The 25,525-nt window shown below is 40.3% G+C and overlaps 1 non-coding gene across 1 annotated transcript; it reads right to left on the bottom strand.

The window, feature by feature from the left end:
• Nucleotides 1-6,768: 6,768 nt before the first annotated feature.
• Trnas-cga (transfer RNA serine (anticodon CGA)) lies at nucleotides 6,769-6,843 on the bottom strand. The gene has a single exon. It is a non-coding gene; the product is annotated as a tRNA-Ser (tRNA).
• Between the last annotated feature and the right edge of the window lie 18,682 nt (nucleotides 6,844-25,525).

Below are 25,525 nucleotides of genomic sequence, written 5' to 3'. Positions count from 1 at the left end.
GGTAAGTTAGGTTTAAGTAGTTCTAAGTCTAGGGGCCTGATGACCTCAGATGTTAAGTCACAAAGTGCTCAGAGCCATTTCAACGATTTGAACCTTATCCTGTTGAAATCCAAACATTGCACTTATAATTTCTCTTGTTTTGTTTGGGAGAAATTGTGAAGGAATTTCACTTCTGCTCTTCCTCATTGTACCAATGCAAGTGATTTCTTCTGCAGCAGATATTCAGAAGGGAGGCAGCTTCTTCACCAGTTGCCAGTTATAAGACTCCTTTACAGTTTTCTATAGTTATCACAAGTCTTTACACTATGTGCTCAGGAGCATTAGATAACCGATATTGCCCTTGTGGTTCAGTGTCACACCAAACCTCCAGATTACTTCTGCATAATGTGTTTGCATTACGTAGCGCAAATATTTTTCTCGTTCATTTACCTGGTTTGTTGGGTATTTACTGACTGCAGCCATAGCGGCCTCTGACAGTGTGAAGCTTTTCATCTAATGTGGTGAATTCACTCAGGCTGTAAGATATTTGACAGTTGGTAACAAAAGCATCCAATACTGTACGAATTACAGCCAACTTACTTTTTTCTCCTATTGTTCCTCGTTTCCATGTCATCAACGTGTACATAGCGTAGAAGAAACGGAAACCTTTTGTAACTGATTGCAGCCCTAATCAGTTTCATTTCTGTTCAATCTGCAGCTCAGAGTTTCTGTATATTAGGATGACGTCCTTTTCTTGTTCCAAAGAAATGCAAAACACAGATATTATTTCATGGTTTGATGTCACTTTATTACCTCTTTAGCGCGAGACTTGATGAGAGTTACGCTGTCTATTTACGTACGTATTCCTAAAGCTTATGGTTTCATAAAAAAATTCTAGTTCCATTATTTTTCGAACGCACTACTTTCACCAATTATATTCATCACACTCCTCCTTCGACGTGGCAGAATTGTCACCATGTTTTTTTTCTCTTGTTTTTTTACGTACACTCGCTTTTACACCAACTAGTAACTTTGTATATTCCAATGAATAATTCCCGCACATCTGATATCTCTTCAAGATAATCACTATCACAAGCTTCAAGTTCCGATTCACTGCCATGGTCCTCATATTCAGTGTTTTCATCACTCAAATACACTTCACATTCCCAAAGGCCTGAAAAGTCCGGATGGACTTCATCATCATCATCTTCGAGTCGTTTGCGATTTTCCACATTAAGTACACCCTTTAAACTGAAATGAAAAATCAAAAGAAACGCAATGAATGAGTAATTTCAGATCCCATTATAACCAAATTAATGTCTGATGTGCATCTTTAAAAAATAAAAAAATGGTTCAAATGGCTCAAAGCATTATGGGACCTAACATCTGAGGTGATCAGTCCCTTAGCCTTAGAACTACGTAAACCTAACTAACCTAAGGACATCATGCACATTCATGCCCAGAGAAGGATTCGAACCTGCAACCGTAGCAGCAAGCGGTTTCGGACTGAAGCGCCTAGAACTGTTCGGCCAAAAGGCCAGCACGAAATAAAGAACCATGAATAAATGCAATGTACCTTTGTTGCACTTAAATCTGCATCGTGACTGCTGGAACAGAGCTTGGAACTGTCACAACAGCAGGGATAAGTTGTACTTTCTATCTACAAGACTCGACATCTCGTTGCTTACAATTCTGAAAAAAAAAAAAAGAACTGAGAGCACTAACCAAACGATCGGAAACCGATTTGACATTGTCTAGAAAACATCAACAATCGAATACACTGAAGCGGTGGTGCAATAGTTGAAGGTTGCGGAATCAATTAGCCATAAAAACCACTGCTGTTGTACTTTTTACAATATAAATGGATTACGTCATTGTGATAAGAACTTAGCATTGCTGGGTACATAAAAATGTGACAACAACGAACGTAGAGGTAGTAACGATAAATTATTTCTCGCCCATCTCACGAATCATATTGTAAGGCAGAAAAATACACCTGCATTAGGGGGCACAATAAGCGATACAGCACCAGCACATCATGTAGAAGCTGCTGCCATGTCTGTCCACTATGCGAAGCACACACAGTTTCCAGATTTGGACGTGGGATCGAAGTATGGACGCATAAACTGTTACGATAGTTTCTTAGCGCAGTGTGGTCATCAAGTTTTTCAGTTGCTGCATTAGTTCGCCTTGCAGCTGGCCTTTAACCCAGGATCCCACTTATATCCTCTCTCTTCACATATAAACACTGCGTGATCCAGAACGATTAATTAGTTTTTAGTACTGGAACGCTTCTCCGACTTTCACCAGTAGCTAGTCCAATAACAGGAGTTTACAGCTTTATCCTGTTCGATTTTGAAATGATAGCATTTACTCTATGTGTACTGTAGTCTTTTCCTGCAACTACAAAAATCACTCGAGAAGAGTAAGTTTCCCTAAATATGATAAACTATTCGCGGGTACAACATCGTCACGTACCTTGGAACGAATACTTGTAGTGGCCAGAAGATGTGTGGATGACGAAGACCCACCGCTCGCCTGCAGATCTGGTCGGTCGATGAATAATGTGTCCACTCCCGTTTCCGGTGCAGGTCCCTCGAATCCGGAAGGCGCTCAGCCAGACCCAAATGGAAGTTAAAGGGCGGTAGAATAAACAGTTGGCCCGTTGCCCCCCAGATCTGCACTGTCCGGCTGCTTCACACTTTGCCCCTCCAGAAAAACGGTCCCAATGGCACTCGCTGCAAACGTGCCATGCAACCTTCACGCCAAAGATAGTCTTCTAGGAACATGGAGCAGCTATTTGGATGCTCGGTGAGCTACTTTTAGTTCGCGGCTTCGGTGCGGAGACCATGCGGCTTTCGTAAAAACTAATCTTCCTCTACGCTGTCACCGTGAGAGCTGTGACTGGTTCGCTTCCTTTGTACCCTGATGCTTCTATATCGAATTCGGTACAGCCTTCTGTTGTTGTTCTTTGTTCCTGCTTGTGGCTAGCCAATTTGATGAGCCTGTAATACGTATAAAAGCATAATAGCCTCCATTTGTTAATTGTCAACCAGTTGTTATTTGGGTGTGTTTTGAATTATTGCAGTTTTTTAATTGGTTTAGTACTTAATTCGTCATTATTTAGGACAATCAAAGCATTTTTTGTCTGTTCCATTGTACATTACATCACCAAGTCGCTTTCGTTAAGTATTTGGAGCAAGCTACATTATTGCATGTAATTTGTAGGGTTATACTGCCAAATCAATTTCGTGTTTGCGTAGGTGAGGTTCATCAGCCAACCGTTCGCGTCTTCCTATCACCTATGTTTTCCATCCCGCGCGACTGTTAAGTTTTTACCGTATTCATCTAGTTGTGTGATTTGAAGCTGAATATCTGTTGGCTGCTGGACTTCACTATCAAGTGTCAGAGGGGTTGGCAGCTTTGGCCAGTTACCTTATTACCTTTTAGAAACTTTTCACAACTGTTTTGTGTGCAATGCCTGCGTGTAATCTGATAACTTATGGTTTCACTCGTTTTACTTAACAATTACTTCTCTATTCATCAGGCTATCGGGCGTTTTCCCACAGATTGCCTGGGAAAAGAGTGCGGGGAGCAATTTATCGGGCCAGCTCTAAGTAATTTCGGGTCCGCTCATCCCGGACCACTCCACCCTATGTTTGGTGGTTCCAAATCAAGGATCGTTAATGGTTTTGTTCCCTTTTAATTAACCCCGATTTACTAAATGTCAATTATTTGTTGTACTTAAGTTATACACATTCAAGAAGCGTTTGTGGACTACCTAATTGAAGACTTCCTCCTCAGAACGTTTCAAGTGATTGTTATGCAACTTCAGTTGCTGAAATATTATCTTGCTTGTATTATTAAAATTTACTGTTAATGTTTAAACAATAGTAGCCAGCGGCACACAAGATATGCATATTTTTCGATCGAGAACAATATTCGGTGCAAATTCAAATTTTCATACTTCATGTTCCGTTTGGAGACTTGAGAGCAAGTATTTCAATTAACGCTATTACCTATTGTTATGTATCTGATTAATTGTTGATTGTTTATCAGTAATTTTTAAGTAACTTAATTAAATTAATAGCTTTGCGTCAATATGTCAAGGTCCTGTTGATGTAATTAATAAAATTATTTTGCTGGAATGTGTTAATAAAAGTCTTCATAGTAATGATGTTCAACCCTTATTTAGCCCTGTCCTCCCACTTCCACGCAACCATACGCCAGTAACGCGTACGACACTGGCAGTTTTTCACAATTGAGCAGCAGTATTAGGTACGATTGAGACAACTGCGAGTCCATTCTCTTCAGGAAATATTTAATACATATTTCATTAATATGATAGGTTCCACTCGAAGAGTAGGTGTGTTGACTCTACCGATTAATTTACCGTCACCTGCAATACAAATTTGCGTTCCAGCTTACAAGGAAACATGTAGTCATATTTAATAATGAGATAGTGTTGTCCTAAGAATAGCACATTAAAATTAAAAAAATAATAATTCGTAAATTAATCTAAAGTGTTTATGTGGATAAAATTAAAACTTAATTAGTAACTAGAGTAAGACATAATACATAACTATATATGTAGAAGAAAACTGAGTTCTTCATTACTTAAATTCTGTTAGTGACGATACCGAAACACATGACTTGGGTAATAAGTTTAAACACGTATCTAATTCACGCCGTTTCAAAATGCTGCATGATGCTTGGTGTGGTACTAGTCAGAATACAATAAAAACACATGTTACAGAAATAACACGTGGTAAGTTTGGTTTACTTTCGTTATAAAAGTATTTATTTTCTGTTACTTTCTCAGGCGATTCCCAGTACCATAATTACAATAAAAATATAATAAAAGGATATGCGTGGTTAATGTTCAATACTTCTCTAGCACTGCATACTTCTATTCATTATCATAGATTCACACGAAATTATATCAAACGTATAGAATACTCTCTCTCTTCTGGTTCCATGGCGAAGAAAGGTAGCATTTTCCTGCCATCAGGCCAATGGACCGGTCATCTGCCTTTGTCACACACTTTGCCTTACTGGTATACCTCTAAATTTTCCTCGTTTTTTAACACTGTTTAAAATTATGTTTCTGCATCAGTGTCATTCCCACTCCATTTATTGCAGTTGCATCATTTTTTAAATATTCTGACTCCAGAGAATTTATGAAAGCTAGTGCTTGTCAGTGGTTCAAAAGTGGCTCTGAGTACTATGGGACTTAACATCTGAGGTCATCAGTTCCCTAGAACTTAGAACTACTTAAACCTAACTAACCTAAGGACATCACACACATCCATGCCCGAGGCAGGATTCGAACCTGCGACCGTAGCGGTCACGCGGTTCCAGGCTGAAGCGCCTAGAACCGCACGGCCACACGGGCCGGCTGGTCATCAGTGGGTTTCATGAAGATCGCCGCTGCCCTTCAGTTCATTAACTGGCTCCCTCCGTCGGAGGTTCGAGTCCTCCCTTGGGCATGGGTGTTCGTGTTGTCCATAGCATAAATTAGTTTAAGTTAGATTAAGTACTAAGTAAGCTTAGGGACCAATGACCTCACCCGTTTTGTCCCATAAGATCTTACCCCAAATTTCCAATTTTCCAGTTCATTAACTGACTTCTCGCATTAGTTATCAATGTAATACTTCTGGCTGAGAAATCAGCAAAAAGAATTGACTGTTAGTGTTTCTGACTTACGCCCTCGGTCTCACGGACTTACGTTGGGCGTTTGGTTAAGGGAATAAACAGCGACGTACTTATGAGGTGAACTGTGCCTTCTCCACGCATTGCAATATCAGTCAAAAGGATCATGTATGGGGACCGCTGTCATACTATCTAAGTAAGCTGTTTGCTGTTTAGGTTTTCTTACTGGTAACGCGACGTAGCGCTCTGTATGAAAATCACTAGCTGTGCTGTGTGCAGTCGGTGGCCGGTTGGCATTATTGTAATATTTGCCATTGTAGTGTTGGGCAGCTGCATGTGAACAGCGCGTAGCGTTGCTTAGCTGCAGGTGAGCCGCCAGCAGTGGTGGACATGGGGAGAGAGATGGTGGAGTTTTGAAATTTGTAAGACTGGATGTCATGAACTGCTATATATATTATGACTATTAAGGTAAATACATTGTTTGTTCTCTATCAAAATCTTTCATTTGCTAACTATGCCTATCAGTAGTTAGTGCCTTCAGTAGTTTGAATCTTTTATTTAGCTGGCAGTAGTGGATCTCGCTGTATTGTAGTGGTTCGAGTAACGAAGATTTTTGTGAGGTAAGTGATTTGTGAAACGTATAGGTTAATGTTAGTCAGTGCCATTCTTTTGTAGGGATTTTCGAAAGTCAGATTGCGTTGAGCTAAAAATATTGTGTGTCAGTTTAAGCACAGTCATGTATAATTGTTCTAAGGGGATGTTTCAACTAGTTTTAACAACTCTGCTGACACGCTAGAATTATTACAGTGCAATCGACAGTCATCAGATTGGGATGTGAAAAACTTTTGCCTTTGGATATATGCACAAGCAAACCTCTACCGTTTTGGTAAAATGAGCTAAAAGGGAAGAAAAGGTAGTTTTGTAGTCCATTCATAATGAAGAAACCGTTCCTACAAAACTCAACTCCACAATCAGTCCCAAGGAATCGTGTGATGCTGACTGGTATACGTGTCGTCGTCTGCCTTGTCGGATCATTTGGATGCATTTGAAGGTGGAGGATCAGAGCACCGCTATCTTGTCCGTTTTGATTTTTCCAGTCTTTGGAACAGTTGAAACTTCCTGGCAGATTAAAACTATGTGCCCGACCGAGACTCGAACTCGGGACCTTTGCCTTTCGGGGGCAAGTGCTCTACCAACTGAGCTACCGAAGCACGACTCACGCGCGGTACCCACAGCTTTACTTCTGCCAGCACCTCCTCTCGTACCTTCCAAATTTACAGATGCTCTCCTGCGAAGGAGAGCTTCTGCATATGATCTGGTGGTTACTGGTAACGCATCTGGCGATTCTCTCACAATATTGGCCTCCTCGTCGGCGGCGCCTTTTGAGGAATCTTTTTCAGGTCCTCACTTGTCTCTCCCAACTCTACTGGATTCCTCTCCTGCTGTCCCAGCCTTCCAAACTAGTTCTGCACCTCTCGTCGCGGCCTCCAACGGCAGGAGGACCCCCATTATTTCAAAGCAAATCCCCACACATGAGCCCTGTCCATCGACAAGTGATGTGCAGAAGTCTCTCTCTTTCAGTCTCAAACAGATGTTCTACATAACCCACCCACTCAACCGCATCAGATAGTGGCAGTTTCGAGGAGCCAGCAGTAAACAACGTACGCAGCCTGAAAGAGTCGCATCATGGAAGAAGGAAAATCACTTTCAGTATTGGGATGGGGGAGTGATGTTCACACTTTCACACTTTTTCGCCCTTCTTTTCCTCCATTGATTCTGCCAAGGGTACTGGTTCATAGCTCTGTTCGATGATGACTCCTAATTTTGTAGTTTCTATTCCACTTTAGCTGTCTATGCTGGCACATACATTCTTCACTTCAAATAGTAAGGATTGATTCTGATCTCCATCTCGCTGATATGAGACAGTTTACAAACCACACTGATGCAGGGGTAAGTATTTTATAGGCAATATTATTTGACCAGATTTCGACTTCTGAACTCTCGACTTTTGTTACTTGAATTCCGAATTTTCTGCGGGCACTGCCTTCATTTACAGGGAAGGAAATCCATTATGAAATTTCAAAGTTCTCGATGATGGTAAGGATATCGGACGCACCTTTTATGACTCATTTTACCTCTTCACTGTGTCCCTTGCGGCTCTGGTCGCTTACAACTATGTGACGCATAGGTCTGTCGGTATTCTACACGTGTCGGACACACTTGTTTTATTGTCACCTCTAGCAGCCAACTTGATAGATTTTCCCTTTCTGAATCCCTGTGCGAGCTGATTTTGATGTTGACGTGGTACCCGCCTTTTTTACTGTACTGTAGCCGTCACATTTAATTGAGTGCAGCAACTGGTAAAATTGTATCGTATTCCCTGGACGCACAATACAGCCTATTTACTAGATCATTCCCTTGATGTTGTTATTCAGGAAGTATCAGCCCATTGCTCTCGTGCTATAGATTGGTTCTGTTGTAATGAGAAATGGTGGACACTACATGGTAAGCCACGAACTCGTAAGACTCTCACTCGTTTTACTGCCGTAGGGGAAGCAGACGTCCGGTGGGTGAAACAATTTTATTACTCAGTATTAAGTCAAATTTACGATTTCTCTAATCATGCTCCTCTACGGGTTATGGATGCAACGTGAAGCAAAGCCACTCTGCAAATCCGTTTACAATGCATCCCTTGCTAGTGCTGAAGGTCCAGTGTAACGTCCCATCGCGACTTTTGCAATTTAATTTTTAACTACATAACCGGCCTGTACGATGCCCACTTTCCGGATGAAAATTTTCCTAACGACTTATCCCTTTTGCTTGACTGTGTCGTCAGCCCTGAATTAAATGAAGTTTCTTTGAGTGATTTCCACAACGACGATATATAGGATGTTGTCACCATGTCTCAGTCATGAAAGTCACCAGGATTGAATGGCATTCCCTAAGAATTTTATGTACTTTTTTGGACTTTCATAGGTGGCACAATAACATCGATGGTCCATGAAGCTATACGGTATGTTTCGCTGTCTGCTCCTCTCAAGGAAAGTGAAATGGTTCTCATCCGAAAACGAAGGTTCGATCTGATCTTGGCTCAGTTCGTCTTACTGCTCTCCGGAAGTTCGATCATAAAACTGTCACTCGAGGTATAAACACCCGTCGCTCCAAGTTACTCCTCAAAGTCGTTGACGTTCACCATAGTTTTGAGCCGACACTACCCATGGTATGAACTACGGTTATAGAATGTCGAGATGTCTTTACGGACACTAATATCTCGTCTTTCTTGCGTTTTCTCGAATTCAACAAGGTTATTGACCACGTCAATTTCAGTTTTTTAATGGATGTGTTAACCGCTTTCGATTTTACTCCTGACACGAGCCACAATCCAGCCAATATTTTCATTGGTAACCATTTGGTTGTGAACGTTCATCTTACCCAGGGTTGACATTTACTCATGACACTCTTTGTTTTATTCTTAGAACCTTTGCTTTGGCGTATTGCCATGTAACTGGGTGGCTGGACATTACTGGGAGAATGATTGTCGGTCCGCACTTTTGCTTATGATGTCATGGTTTTATTACTAAATGCTGACGACTTTCAGGGCTCAAGGATACCTTGCATTCCTTTTGTCGCCTTGCTGATGAGCACATTAATGATCTAAAGGTCACGTTCCTGTCGTTGCGGAGCTTCAACCAAACTTAATTCCTAGGGCGACCATGTTCCATCGGCACAAGACGTTAGGGATCATATAGAGCGCCACCCGACCAAAACTGCGGCACTTAAACGCCGAGAGGTTACTATTCGTGTGCAGTAAGCGAACTTGAACACGAACGCCATTCCTTTATCCTCCTTCACCAAATGCGGAGAATAAACATCCATATTTTCAGTGAACTGTATTACATGGCACACATATACCTACTACTGGTTGAATCTTGTGGTGACGAGGATTGCGTCTTCCCGATATTAAAGTGAAGGTATCAATCTTGTTTGTAGAACGCATTGTCTTCACATGTACACTGGCGCCGTTTTCCATTACATTTCAGTTACTTTCCTGCCTCCAGCCTGTAATGTTACGCTTATTTAGGGGAGCTAATCCGCCACGCAGTATTGGTACGAGGTAAGATGAATCTGCTTGCACGGCTGAGCGCTGGCGGACGGCCGCAGGGCCGCCTAAGCGCTGCGGCCCGTCCAGAGGTGGCGACCATTGCTGGCGATTCCAGCTGCCGGCACAAAGACTTGGCCGGAAATGACGAAAATACCGATACAGAGAATTTGGACGCTTAAGAGGACGGACTATGCTCCAATAAATGGCCCACTCTATGACGGTCTGAAAGAAGGCGTCTTACATCTCTCTCAGAATCTATAGTAATTACAGTCAAATATTAATGAATGTATCTGCGATCACAGAAAAATGAGGGGCGTCAAGTGACGCAACAATATTTCAATACGGGACAACAATATTTAAATACCAAACTTACACAATGAATGCCTGAGGTAACAACTTTTAATCGCTTCATGCAATTTCAACAAACGATGTCTCATATGACAGCATTGCACTACAGCTAACACCCCTGACAGCTAAGTACTTGTATGTATTTATTTATTTACGACGTGTTTCATAATTGTTTGATTTGGCAATGTTTGTCTGAACATCTTATTCTGCACAGTACAAAATGCAAATGAATGCACCATGAGCACCTCATATTTTGTTGTACTTACATATTTACTTAATGAACTGTTTACTGTTTTGCCAGCAACTTTATTGAAATATTTATTGGAAGTACCATTAAAATTGTGCTGATGTGAAAATGTTCATTCGCATATGTTAGTGGACACCAGAATTGGAAATAGAAAAAAAAAAGACGACTCTGTCCGATATGCATAAGTAATTGTTGGAACAAAATTTTACGACAGTTCGTTGTAATTTAACGTGAGGACACTTGCGCTTGAACACTTGCTTACTGATTTCTGTACAAATCTTTACTGGTAATCATTGTACATAGTGTGAGTGTAACCGAACGTTTACAATTTTTTTAATTAAATGGTGTTGTAATATATTACTCAATGCGATAAAGTGGTCACGTTGAGTCATATCTTGTTCGTAGGACTTACGAACCATGTGTTTTTGCTGGGGACGGCCTTCAGCCAGTGGAAAGGTAGACACTAATGGAACCCAATTGGGAGTCAAGTGTGGACTGGGACTTCACGAATGAAGAACTCATGGGAGCTATTATGGACACTTAATGTTAAGTTCTTGATGACGGCAAACCTGCTATTGGTAACGTGATGTATAGGTGACACTTTCTTAATGGTGAACAAGCGCTATGAGTCTTTAACTTCTGAAAACTCTTTTCAGTTACATCTTGAGTGGGATACTTTAACGTCCGTTCTGAAAAGAGGCAGACCTCCCTGTCGTAACGAGTGGAACTTGGCGGTGTATACGATTGATATAGGGCAGTGAACACGACTACCCTGCTCTAAATCCTGAAGGGATTTCAGATTTCGAGAATTCTGAATGTGCTCCAATGTATCATTCTTAACTTTTTCCGACTGTATGTATTACAAATCTGACGGTAGTCAGAATCTTATTTACTATTGTTTGCAACGCGGTATTGCGTGTTTCAGTTTGTAAATCTTCCTGAACTCTAAATTATTTTGAGCTCATGAGCACTTCATGTATTGTGATTACGAAATGATCTACAATTTTTCGTGTCGTTGATTAATGTCTAGCTTGGATATTCTGCTACCATTCACGTGACGGTCTCAAAATAACTTTACTGCGTTTGATGAGTACGTCTTCTGCCTGTTCCTAAAATGAATATATTAAGACCACTCCCAGTTTATTTGACATGTTATTTTGTGAATAAAAATTAATCAACATCATTCTCAGTCATCTACTTCAATTATAAAATTATTCATTTAATGTTTATTTTCTATTTTTGTGAAATTCTAGTAAATACATAGACTATTTGACTGTATGATCACAGGTACAGGTATCGTTCTTCCTGTGAATTAGCAGATGTCCTCACTGCGACTCTACGACTACAATAAGCTGTTCCTTTTAGAGCTGTCGTAAAGTACGAGTAACGGCAGCTAAAAACGCAGCTGGTTTGCTCATATGAGATGATGTTTTGAAGAGCTCCTACTCTCAAAAGGAACGGCTAGGTACCGTAGCAAGTCAGTCACTCTGACTCCTCCTGTTGTTACTTTACGGATTAACCCTAAATTGCGACATGTCCGCGAATATTTTATAATTGTCAGTTTCTCAAGTGTTGATACCCCCGTTCAAAGATGCATGCCACTATCGGAGGGTGAACCTTTGTGATCAACCATCTCGCATCTTCCCTGTTGTAATGGCTTCTCCGTCAACATCCTTGAAAACTGTCTGGTCTCATCTTAGTCATCCTGTATTGCCGATGAAGATTGCTTCATCGTGGTGTAGAATCATTCATCGTTTGACACCGACTGGCGATCGATTTTTCGTGTGGGGCTTATTCTGAGTTATAAGTGTGAATAATATCAACAGACTAATACCTTACTTCGCAGGCTGGTCTCTTTTAGACGCAATCATTGGTTCTGAATTCGTAGACAGCTGACTTTTCTTTCCCGAATCGTCTGATTCATGTGTCACTACGTTCACCACATTGTTGAAGGAGAAAAGTAACCTGATTCCAGTGTCTTTCACCAGTATGCGGAGACCACGTATTGGAAGTGGCTGCCGTTCCAATGTCTCAGCAAATATGATTTTTTGTTTTTGCTTTTAAAGACTGGGTGCTGGTTAACTTCCGTGCGGTCTTTAATTTCTGTTGTTTCTTGTGCCAAGTCATGTGAATCCTTATTTTATTCACTCTTCTCTCTTATACACATCAATATAAAGCAAAAATAAATAAATTAAATTAAAAAGTATACAAGAGATCGTGAGTTAGTTTATTGGTTATTTAGAGTCTTTTTCTCTTGCTTTGCTACTAATAATTATTTGTTGTCTCACTTTGGAGGTCATATTGCATGGTGATTTCCACTATGGTCGTGTGAATGTTCATGAAAGTACCAAGTCAGTCTCGTGATTAAAAGACAAAAAAGTGGTCAGTGCATCTGACATCCATGGAATTGGCTTGGGTTCAGTTGCTTTCCGGGTGAGAGATTTTCTGCACTCACTGACTGGGTGTAGAGTTGTCCTCATCAACATTTATCATCAACGACACGCAAGTCGCCCATTGTAGCGTCAACTGGAAAGACTTGCAACTCGATGGCCAAACCTTTCCAGGTGGGGAATCCAAGCCATCAATGCAATACGATCATTTCGTTCTTATATTCTTTTCCTCCCCATTCCTCCATAGAACCTTCCTTGCTTTGTAAGTCCACCCAAAAAAAAAAAGGTTCAAATGGCTCTGAGCACTGTGGGAGTTAACATCTAAGGTCATCAGTCCCATAGAAGTTAGAACTACGTGAACCTAACTAACCTAAGGACATCACACACACACACACACACACACACACACACACACACACACACACACACATGCCCGAGGCTGGATTCTAACCTGCGACAGTAGGGGTCACGCGGTTCCAGACTGAAGATCCTAGAACCGCACGGCCACACCGGCCGGATAAGTCCACCTAATATACAACATTCTTCTGTGGTACAACATCTCAAATGCTTCGATTCTCTTCTCTTCCGGTTTTTCCACAGTCCACGTTTCAATACTGCAAAAGTACAGCCTCAGAAATTTCTTCTACAAATTAAGGCCTATGCTTGATACTAGTAGACCTCTCTCTGCAAGGAATGCCCACTTTGATAGTGCTAGTAAGATTTTTATGCCTCGCGTGACTGTCCGTCTTCGATCATACTGTTTTGTAGCAGAATTCTGTAACTTCATGTACTTTTTGCCCACTGTTCATGATATTCAGTTTCTCGATGTTGTCATTTATGCTTCTCATTGCTCCCATGTTTCTTTGACTTGCCTTCTCTTAGTCCGCCTGTACTCATTAGATTGTTGATTCCTCTTTACTTTTCTTGAGGATAGCAATGTCATTAGAGAATCTTATGAGTGATATCCTTTCATCTTGAATTTTAGTTCCATTCCTGCACCCCGCCTTTATTACCGTCATTTCCTCTTCGATGTATACTTTCAACAGCAGGGGCGAAAGACTACACCCTTGTCTTGCCCTTTTAACCCAATTCATCATACTTTTTCATTCACTCTTAGTGTTCGCTCTTGGTTAGTGTTCATATTGTACAGCATGGGGCAAAAATAACCCGTTGATTTCACTTGTGTAGTAACAGTGTTGGGAGTGAAATGGCGGAGTGGGGGGATCTGTCGTTTTATAGGCTAGAGAGTCCAGTTTCACTAACAATGGCACAGTGGGCAGTGAATCACCGAGTTTTCGCTGTTTAACATTTCTTCGAAAGTAATGACTCTGTGATCAAAGTTCAATGGCTTTTCTATACACACTTCAATATTTTGCGAAATGGTTAGATACGTGATCGCAACGCATTATTCCATTGGGTTGCCTCGTTTCGGACACCTGGATCAGTCATGATGTAGATGTCGCTTAGTCGTTCTAGCACTGTGCCATCGCAGAAAAATCTCGATCGAACATGTGTTCTTCAGAGTCCTTGCCGCTCCACTAGGAGGCATGGTCAAACTCTGGAAATTTGGAAATTCGTGGTAAGGTATTTTGGGACCAAACTGCAGAGGTCGTCGATCCCTAAGGCTACACACTACTTATTCTAACGTAAGCTAACTTACTCTATGGACAACACACACACCAATACCCGAGGGAGGACTCGAACATCCGACGGGAGGACAGCCGGTCAAACTTTGCGATCGTCTCGTCTCTCGCTACATCGTATCCTACATCGTGTGAGTTACATCTTCATCCTTAGGAAAGTATGATCGTCCAGAAGATTAACGACCGTGATAATTTGTGAGAAAGTGCTTGATATACCTCCTGCTGGTGATGTGTTGGCTGACGAGCGATTAAATTCACTTTCTTGTAGGCCGTTATGTAAACAAACAAAACTGTCGGTATTGGGCAGCAAACAAAGCACACGAAGTGCATCAAAAACCACTGCACAGTGCAAAAGTGACAGTATGGTGTGGAATGTCCAAGTTGGGAATCGTTGGCCCTGCTCTGTTTAAGAAGACCGTGCTAGTGTAACTGTCAATGCTGCTCATTACGTTGCTGTACTACGCTATTTCGTGTGGCCACAACTGGACACTTTAGGGATGATCATGTCAGACATATAGTTCCAACAAGAGAGAGCCACAGCTAACACGGCTAATGATTCCATTGCAGGTGATCGAGAAATGTTTCACTAACATGTGACCTCGTGTTTCGGCAACGTCCATCGGTCAATAAGCTCTCCGGACTGGTTGGTTGGTTACTTCTTATTATGGGTCTACCCAAAAAAATAAAGTGTATTGTAACAACCTCGTATACTCAGTGACCTAAAAGTTGCAGTACCTAAGATATTGCTCCTCTTCAAGTGATATGTTTATGAAAGTGATGTCGAACTCAAAAGAAAAGTTTCTGATATGTATTCACGGAGAAGGCCGCTTTCTTACAGACGTTGCCTTTAAAACACGAAGAACGTGAGAGTTCATAAATTAGAAGTCATGCGAGTACATTTTGTGTGTGATCAAACCAGAGCCGATTACAGTAGTCTGAAATCCATGCATTCTTTTTGCGCCAGTCTACCTATCCCTTACCCCTGATTTCCTTAGAATCTTGAAGGTCTTACACCCGTTCACATTGTCGAACGCTTTTTCCAGGTCGACTGATCGTATGAACGTGTGTTGATTTTTCCTTATTCTTACCTTCATCATCAATTTCAGCGAAAGATTTGCTTCTCTGGTGCATTTACCTTTCCTATAGCCATGCTGATCGTCATCTAACATATCCTCGATTTTCTTTTCCACTCTCCTGCATCTTATACTTGTCACCAACGTGGATGAATAAGCTACTAATCTGATTGTGCGATAATTCTCGTAGCTGTCGTTCCTCGCTATCTTCTGGATTGTCAGGATGTGGTTTTGCTGAAAGTTTGATAGTATGCCGCCAGTCTCATATATTCTACGCACCAGCGTGAATAGATGTTTTGTTGCCACTTCAGTAATTATTTCTGAAAGTATACTGGAATGCTATCTAACCCTCCTGCCTTATTTGGCATAAAGTCATCCCAAGCTCTTTTAAATTCCTTTCTAACTTCTGGAATTGTCCATTTTAGAGACATCCTTTCCTCTTCAACTGAAGTGCTTACTGATTTATTCCTTATCCCTGTGCCTATAGCTTCAGAAAACTTGAAGCATATATCCTAATTTCTTGTAACTTCCGTATCCCACTTTTATGAGCTTTTATTCTTCCTGAATTGTCTCTTAAATTTAAACCTACTCTTCATCACTACTGAAGTTTGATCTGAGTTTACATCAGCTCGTGAGTACGTCTTGCAGTCCAGTATTTGGTTTTGGTATCTCTTTTGATCACGATGGAATACAACTGTTCCCATACCTTCCACCCTTTTCGAGGTATACCTCCTTCTCTTTTTACTGTTGGATAGAAAATTCGCCGTTGCAAACCGAGTTTTATTGCACAATTCAATAAGTCTCTCTTCCCTCTCATTTCTAGAACCCACCCCATATTCAGCAATTACCATTTTTCTACTCTTTCCCCAACAACTACGTTCCAGTCCCATCACATTTTCATCCCCCTTTAGGTACTGACGTAACAGTTCAATATCCTCATATACTTTCTCTTTGTCTTTGGCTTGCGGCGTCGGCATGCGTACCTGAACTATTGTCGTCGATGCTGGTTCTGACGAGAAAAGTCTTATTACTGAACTGTTCACAGAAACACACTCTCAGCTCTATCTTCCTATTTATAAGGAGTCCTACTCTCATAATGCCATTTTCTGCTGCCATCATACCGTTTCCTAGTGCTGTTGACATTATCCTATACTCAGTTCATTTATCTCTTCAATCTTCTCATTAATGGAAGAAGGTTTATGACATCCTTATAGCTCTTTAAATGTCTCACACACTTCTTGTATGCAGCCTTCATACATGGTTTCCTTTTCTGTTACAGTCCACGACTTAGAACCCCATTAAACATTGGCAAAGCGCTAATTTTGTACATATTCACTTGTGTTTCCTTTCTTGTCGTCCTTCCCAAAATCCACCTAATTTTTCCGGAGATAGATCAAATATTATTATCCTCAAACTAAGTACCTTTGTCACAGTTAAAACTAATGTCACTTTCTATATAACGTAAATGGGATGCTTGTTATGAGATTTGGTCGCTTTTATTATCCATGATATGACTGAATTCTACACTTTTACTACACTATCTGTGTCTTATTCACCAATATTTGAATTAATTTTATTTAATTTTTTTATTTACAAGTCAAGTTCCGTAGGATCAAATTGAGAAGCAAATCTCCAAAGTCATGGACCCTGTTAGTACATGAAATTATAACATAAAGCTAATAACAGATAAAAGTAAAACGTTTATGAGCCTGAAAAAAGTCAATCCATACGTTTAAGTAAACACAATCAACAATACAAGATTCCGCTCAATTTTTCAAGGAACTCCTCGAGAGAATTGAAGAAGTGACCCAGTTTCGAAATGAAAGGTTACTGATAAGGTTTTTGAATTCTGTGACATTATTTAATATGGATGCAGCATTATCCTGGACACCTATCTGAACAAGAGTTAAGGAAGTCAATCCAAATGTAAGTTTGATATTCACCGAGTATCAACTGAGTGAAAGTAGCTTATTCATGAGAAACTCTATAATTTTTACTTGTATTCACAGAAACCGTTTCAGCTCGCTTGAATGAAAATTTTGCTTCCTAGAATTATTATACAGGAACTAACAGTAGATCGTTACCTCTGAACCAGACCTTTACTATAAGTTGTATTGGCTGTTATTAATACTACAATTCTCAAATTTAGTACAGCTCGATTATTTATTATGTTTTATCATTTGCTTTAACCACAATTCTTTACTCTTAAAATTACAGGTACTTAATCTACTATTATTGGGTATATTTTAGTTACAAAATTTGTTTTTACTTGAGTGCTCGAAAACTATAAGAGGTAGCTTATCGTGGTTTTTCAGTTATTATTTTTAGGATCAACGGAAGAATAAAACTAATTAGGTTTCTATGTCCTATGTTAAGCACTTTAAAAGTTTTCTAATTACTGATTTATAGCTTTGAAACTGGCACCACATATTTATGAGCTCTATAGGCACATTCTGAGCAAATTCTGGCTTTCTAGCTTTGTTATTTAGTGCCATCTATTTTTATCATGAAATATATACTATTAAGTGTAGGTACATAGAACTTGATATTTGCAACATTATTATCCTGAAATAGATTTTAATAAAGTTCTAAACGTAATTCTGATTTTTAATTTCATACTTAATCGTTGTGCAATACTAGCGCGCTATGCGCAGACGCGTTGACATGGCACTACTAGCAGAGAATGGGGTAAGTCCCGGCACACTCGCTCGCCTCTGTATCTCACACGTGATACAGTACTTGTTCTGGTTCATCACCCCCTCTTTATTTTTGTGAAGAAATCTATTTTTGATTAAAATTAAATATATAAGAATCTAGTGATGTAGTTATTTAGTTGACCTCGTTTAAATTTATGTTTAGAAAATATCTTACTACTAAACATACAAAATAATCATGCTTATATATAGACAGAGAATGTAATATAAAAGACGTTCACAAAACACTTTGCAAACTTTACATAGAAACACTGCATAAATTTGTAATAGTTACAAAATTATTATTATTTGTTTTTCATTTATAAATTTTGATCTTTACCTGAACAGAAACACACATGAATTTTTCACCTTAAAGTACTCACATTTTTCACCACAATCGTAGGCACTAAGGCGGGTGCCCTTACTACAGTTTTTCGCTAACTGTGGGAGGAGAATTTTCTTTTTCATATTGTTTGTTATAAAATGAAAGGGGATGTTTCACTGGAGCTTGGGTCGTCCTTTCGTCCATTTCCACTACAGCTTGACGTAAGCTTTCAAGCAGCCATCTTGTCCATGAGAAACAGATAAGATAGCCTCAGTTTGTGTTCTCAACTTACAACTAAGGTAGGACAAAGCATATATTACAGTCTATATTTTGGCAATAGTTCTAATAATTTAGATGTTGTCAGAAAGACAATAAGCAATAAATTATATCTGAGAAAATTAGTCATATTATTTCATAATTTTGCCTGAATCTCAAACTTTGCGCTCATGCTTTCCTTTCTTCCATAAATCATAGCTTTTATGCAATCCAGTTACATTTATGTAATTACATAGTGAATTTTAGGCAAATTTATTGCTTGATATGTTGCTTTAGCTTAGGACATTGAGTAACCTGTGCAAGATCGACTTTCCTTGGGCTCAAATATCATGTGGATTAGCTTATTAACGAAGTCATTTGCTTTAGAGCACTTACTTTGCATTGCTGTATGTATTATGAAAAACTGTTTTTGTTCACAACATATCGATATTTTATTTATCTGCATTTTCCAACATTTGTAGGAGTCTGTTGTCTATTTTTACCAACCAAACTTACTATCTGCCTACAAGATTAAGCGTTTTCCACCGTCTTGCTGAGACATGAGGGATACTATTCATCAATTCTCCATTTAATTATATACGACAGTTCTTACCTCATTTTTCCATTTTCTCCATTTTCAACATGTATATTTCGCCACGCCTTTTTCCTCTTTTTCTTTTTGTCAGCCTAGCGACCGCCTTATTTCTTTATACACTCCTGGAAATTGAAATAAGAACACCGTGAATTCATTGTCCCAGGAAGGGGAAACTTTATTAACACATTCCTGGGGTCAGATACATCACATGATCACACTGACAGAACCACAGGCACATAGACACAGGCAACAGAGCATGCACAATTTCGGCACTAGTACAGAGTATATCCACCTTTCGCAGCAATGCAGGCTGCTATTCTCCCATGGAGGCGATCGTAGAGATGCTGGATGTAGTCCTGTGGAACGGCTTGCCATGCCATTTCCACCTGGCGCCTCAGTTGGACCAGCGTTCGTGCTGGACGTGCAGACCGCGTGAGACGACGCTTCATCCAGTCCCAAACATGCTCAATGGGGGACAGATCCGGAGATCTTGCTGGCCAGGGTAGTTGACGTACACCTTCTAGAGCACGTTGGGTGGCACGGGATACATGCGGAAGTGCATTATCCTGTTGGAACAACAATTTTCCTTGCCAGTCTAGGAATGGTAGAACGATGGGTTCGATGACGGTTTGGATGTACCGTGCACTATTCAGTGTCCCCTCGACGATGACCAGAAGTGTACGGCCAGTGTAGGAGATCGCTCCCCACACCATGATGCCGGGTGTTGGCCCTGTGTGCCTCGGTCGTATGCAGTCCTGATTGTGGCGCTCACCTGCACGGCGCCAAACACCCATACGACCATCATTGGCACCAAGGCAGAAGCGACCCTCATCGCTGAAGACGACACGTCTCCATTCGTCCCTCCATTCACGCCTGTCGCTACACCACTGGAGGCGGGCTGCAAGACGTTGGGGCATGAGCGGAAGACGGCCTAACGGTGTGCAGGACCGTAGCCCAGCTTCATGGAGACGGTTGCGAATGGTCCTCGCAGATACCCCAGGAGCAACAGTGTCCTTAATTTGCTGGGAAGTGGCGGTGCGGTCCCCTACGGCACTGCGTAGGATCCTACGGTCTTGGCGTGCATCTGTGCGTCGCTGCGGTCCGGTCCCAGGTCGACATTCACGTGCACCTTCCGCCGACCACTGGCGACAACAGCGATGTACTGTGGAGACATCACGCCCCACGTGTTGAGCAATTCGGCGGTACGTCCACCCGGCCTCCCGCATGCCAACTATACACCCTCGCTCAAAGTCCGTCAACTGCACATACGGTTCACGTCCACGCTGTCGCGGCATGCTACCAGTGTTAAAGACTGCGATGGAGCTCCGTATGCCACGGCAAACTGGCTGACTCTGACGGCGGCGGTGCACAAATGCTGCGCAGCTAGCGCCATTCGACGGCCAACACCGCGGTTCCTGGTGTGTCCGCTGTGCCGTGCGTGTGATCATTGCTTGTACATCGTTCTCGCAGTGTCCGGAGCAAGTATGGTAGGTCTGACACACCGGTGTCAATGTGTTCTTTTTTCCATTTCTAGGAGTGTATATTTGGTGCGATCCTCGGACCACTTCCACACATCTCACTTCCATTAATGTCAAAACATTAGTGCTTGCCTCAAGGGTATCACATTCCTACCCTTTCTTCACTTCACACCAACTTACTCCCTCGAAAATTATTACTTGATGGTGACTCTGAGGGATTAGATCTAAGCAATCCTTGCTTTAATAACTTCTTATAGTGCAAAGTGTCTTTTTACTTTTCTAGTTACTAACCCTATTTATGGATCTTATGTTCATCTATTCAATTTTAGCCATGTTCTTCTTTTTATTGGTACTCAAATTTACTTTTGCCATTCACTAAGAAGATTATTTACTAAGAAGATATTATAAACTAATAAAATATATACAACATGAGGACATATGTCTTTTTTACTTACTATGATTGAAACGAAGAAGGGAATGAAACTTGAAACTGAAATAATGGTCCATCCTGCTGGGATCGCACGGAACGCCAAACCGTGTGTACACCAAAGAGTGGCAGACTCCCTACAGTAACTAGTTACTGTTATTTTTAAATCTCTTGAGATCTGCAATATTCTGTAGACCTAATTACCTTGTACTCTTTGGATATTCCAAGTGGTATGCGTTTGCATGAGGTTTACTTACTACCCAAAATGGTCAATGATAGAGATGCATAAACTTATTAGTTGCTGCTGAAATTTCTCACTTAATTTAGCAATGCATTTCATAGACCCATAATGCCCATATCTTAGATGTACTTAATCTATCAGCAGATCCACATACTGTGAAGAAAAACATACCTTCCATTCTGCTGAATCTAGCTACCTGCTACAGAACAAAATTGTGCTACTTTTGGATTAGTAGGGAGTCCTAAATGGCTTTCACTAGCTTCAGTTGATCGTCACCATTTTGTGCCGTTGTAAAATTTTTAAATTTTGTAGGGCACTCCCTCGGCTCATATATGGTGAACATACTTACTACATTCCTATCTGATAAGGAGAGTTCTGATTTATTACATAACTCAGCACATTTTTATAACCCATCTGCTACCAGATTGTTTTTTCCCTGTATGTACTTAATTTCAAGGTCGAACTGCTGAAGGTACATGTCCCATCCAGTTAGTCTTGGATACCTCAGTTTGCATGTCTTTAAAAACGTAATTGCCTTGTGATCACTATATATAATCACATTATGTCCTAAGAAATGGCCCACAAACTTCTCCATACAAAAGACTACGGCTAATGCCTCTAATTATGGAATCCCATAATTTCGCTCAGCAGATAGCAGTTAACGACTCGCAAATGCAATGGTTCTATGAACCTTTTGGTCGCCTTCTGTTTCCATCTGAAACAACGCTACTGCAATCCATAACCTCTTGCACCAACTGCCATGCAAAAGGTTTTAGTGAAATCTCGAAGGTGCAAAAGCGCGCTATTAATCAGTCTTCTAGTCCTTCAAAAGCGGACTGGCACTCTTGAGTCCAAACCCATGGGGTATTCTTTTTCAATAAGTTCAATAAACAAGGAGCATTAAACAAACGATCTATAACAAAACGTCGATAGAATCCGAACATACCAACATTGACGTGAGTTGCTTTTTATTTTGAGGTAGTTCAAACTTCTCAATAGCTGATAATTTGGATTGATCTGGCAATATACCGTCCTTGCTGATCTCATGGCCCAGGAATTTTATCTTGTCCTTTACACCTTCGTCTTCTCTAATTTCAACTTCATACCTCCCTTGTCTATAGCTTCTAGCACCCTGTCGAGTAGACCGATATATTCTTCCCATGCACGAGTTGTCAACAAAATCTCATGTACATAAATAGTTACCTGATCCAATAAGTCCTGTCGTAATACATGAGCCATAACTGTTACAAAGGCACACACAGATATATTTCATTCGAATGGGACCACGTGGAACAGGTTGCACACTCCGTCATACAGAAAGGCTGTCTATATACGTGATTCCTTTGCCAGGGGCAAATTCCAGTATCCACAAGTCCAGTGAAGTGAGGTACATAATACCTTGGAAGTTCCGTAAAAGTCGTCCATATTCTCTTACTACAATTCCATTTAACAAGCGTGCATCCAGTACTAATCTAACACCTCCATCACGCTTCGGCACAACAACAAGATGATTATTATATTCATTGACTGCTTGCTCTAAGACACCCCATACCAACATACATTGAAATTCATTCCTAACTGCTAGTTTTCTTGAAACTTGTATCTGACATGCTTTCCTGTAAAATACCCGCCTTGACTTTATATTCAAATGGCATTCCTACCCTTTTACTTTACCAGGTGCATTTAAGAATATATTAGCATTCTTAGTTAATACACTCTTTAATTCTGATCATTTTTCATCAGAATTTTGACTTGTTCATTGTAGCTTTTACTCAATTTCTCCTATGATAAATATCTCCTCAACATTAGCATCTTCTCCACTATTAGTGAATTAAGTACTTTTCCGTAAATACCATTTATTCATGATCACTGTAATAGGCAGCTCCCAGTTTCATTATTACTGCCTATATGACGTCCTATGAAAGGCTGTCATATCACTTGAGAGTTAGGTGTAGTTAATACTAGATTGTTCTGGTCAAAATCAACTTTCCCTGATACTTTGACAGGAAATCGGTACCAATTAACTCACAAACACTAAAGCCTACCACTATTAAACAAAGATGATCTATTACTACAGCAGTTATACCAATGGGTATCAAAGCTTCGTGCTAAACTCGTCTAGAAACTTTTCCAGTGGACACTGTTATATTTGAACCACTTACAGTCATGACCATCAATTCAGTTTTATTGGGAATACAGTCAAACAATGCTCCGGAGAAAGCACTTGCTTCACAGCCACTGTCGATAATACAACGTACTGTTACTCCTGATATCTTCGTTATGATAGTAGGGTCAGCTATTTTAGACTGAACAGGTTTCTCATACACATCTTCTAATAAATTCTTTTTAATTTGCTTCCAGCTAAAGTAGTTTTTATCAATTGCAAAGGCATTTAAATTTAAATTTTGGGGCTCACCACTCTCTAAATGTTTCGATTCCTTTTCCAACCTGTCCACCAATTTCAAATCAAAGCACTTGATGGCTCCCTCTACTTCTGTTGGCTGCACATCATCCACTGTATCCTCTACCTCTAAGCAATTGCTCCCCTGCTCAGCGTTGCTACTTGTAATATTGTCGTCAGTTTCTACCATTTGTGGCAAGTTATGACAGCTATTACGTTCCTGGACCTCTGTACTATTGCTACCCCCTTCATTCATCAACTCCTCCTCTTTAAAACTTTGCAAATCTGATCCCGCTTCTGCTGAAGCAACCTCAGCTTTTAGAATGCTGTCATTATCGAAGATGTAAGCTTTTACCTCATCTTCGTCCCCATCAGACTAAAAAACGCTAATTACTTTTTCCTTATGTCCTACAGTGTATTTTTGACCCATTTCTCCAATGTTTCCAAAATACTGTCCGCTATATTATGAAAGTAGTACTAGGACTGTCTGTTCCTATTTCATCATACCTGTGTTCTCTCTCTGTGTGTTGGATAACTGTTCTTTTTGTTGATGTTACTGGCTCTGTTACGGTTACCACCTGGTGAGCGCCAGTTTCCTCACGGACGGGATTTAGATTCCCAGTCGCGGCCTACAGCATTAGATATGTAACATTTGGTGGCACTGTGTGTACATTACTGCTTTCGTCATAATAATTGTTACGAAAGCGTGGGGAGTGTCTAACCCCTCTTCCTCTACCACGGCCATTATTTCGATAATTTGTCCTTTTATTCGTAACTTCCAAACTTCTAACATTCACGTTCCCGTTGTCCTGATTTCTGTTTCGTACGTAATTATTAGAAGATCTGTTGTTATGCTGCATCTGTTCCTCCGTATCAGCTATTCTTTCCATTCTCCTTAAATATTCAATGAAGTTATCTAAACCCTCAATAATCATACCGGGTTTCATCTTTTGGGTCCAATGTAACAGTCGTGAAACCCACTTCTTAGAGAAATGTTTTACTGATTCACGTCCTGAGGAAAGGTTTTTACCACTCCAAAGTTCTTGTAAAACATCGTTTTATTTGTTATGTGACCCTCTGATTTTATGTTTATTTGATCCACGGTACCAACCTCATTAAATTCAGTTTATGATGCTGAGGACTCATGTTAAGAGACCGGTTCCTCTTTGATATTTACATAGGTATCTTCTTTTCATAACCTGTTAGCAGCAATTAACAAATACTTAAAATATTCTTGACTTAAGGAGGGTAGGACGTCAAACTTCGAGAACGAGAGGCACCTCAGGACATTTTAATTTGCACTGTCTATAATTTTACAAATAAATTCATAAAACTTAGTAAGCATGACCAGGAAGGATTCAGGAGTTACACTCATAGCAGTGGAAGTTCAAAAACACGAAAAAATAATATTTTTTAAATGTGAAACTTCAGGATTTTTTCACTTACTGTTGGCTGCATTTGTTGCTATAGGTACACTTTTCTTCATAAGCAAGAGAGATTCTTCGATGAATTTTGCACAGCTTACAAACCATACTTACTTGTGTATGACACTCTAGAATTTATTTATTCTATGGAAAAATGAATGCGCTGTTACATTTTCATCTTCGTGTTTAAAGAAAACTCGACTTTTATAGTTATTTATCTCAATTTTTACCACAGTTTTAAACAGATTTGTG

This window comes from Schistocerca gregaria, chromosome 4 (assembly GCF_023897955.1).
Source record: "Schistocerca gregaria isolate iqSchGreg1 chromosome 4, iqSchGreg1.2, whole genome shotgun sequence".
In the NCBI taxonomy this organism is placed as follows: domain Eukaryota; kingdom Metazoa; phylum Arthropoda; class Insecta; order Orthoptera; family Acrididae; genus Schistocerca; species Schistocerca gregaria.
Note: the sequence above shows the minus strand (reverse complement) of the source record. Positions and strands in the feature narration are given on the sequence as shown.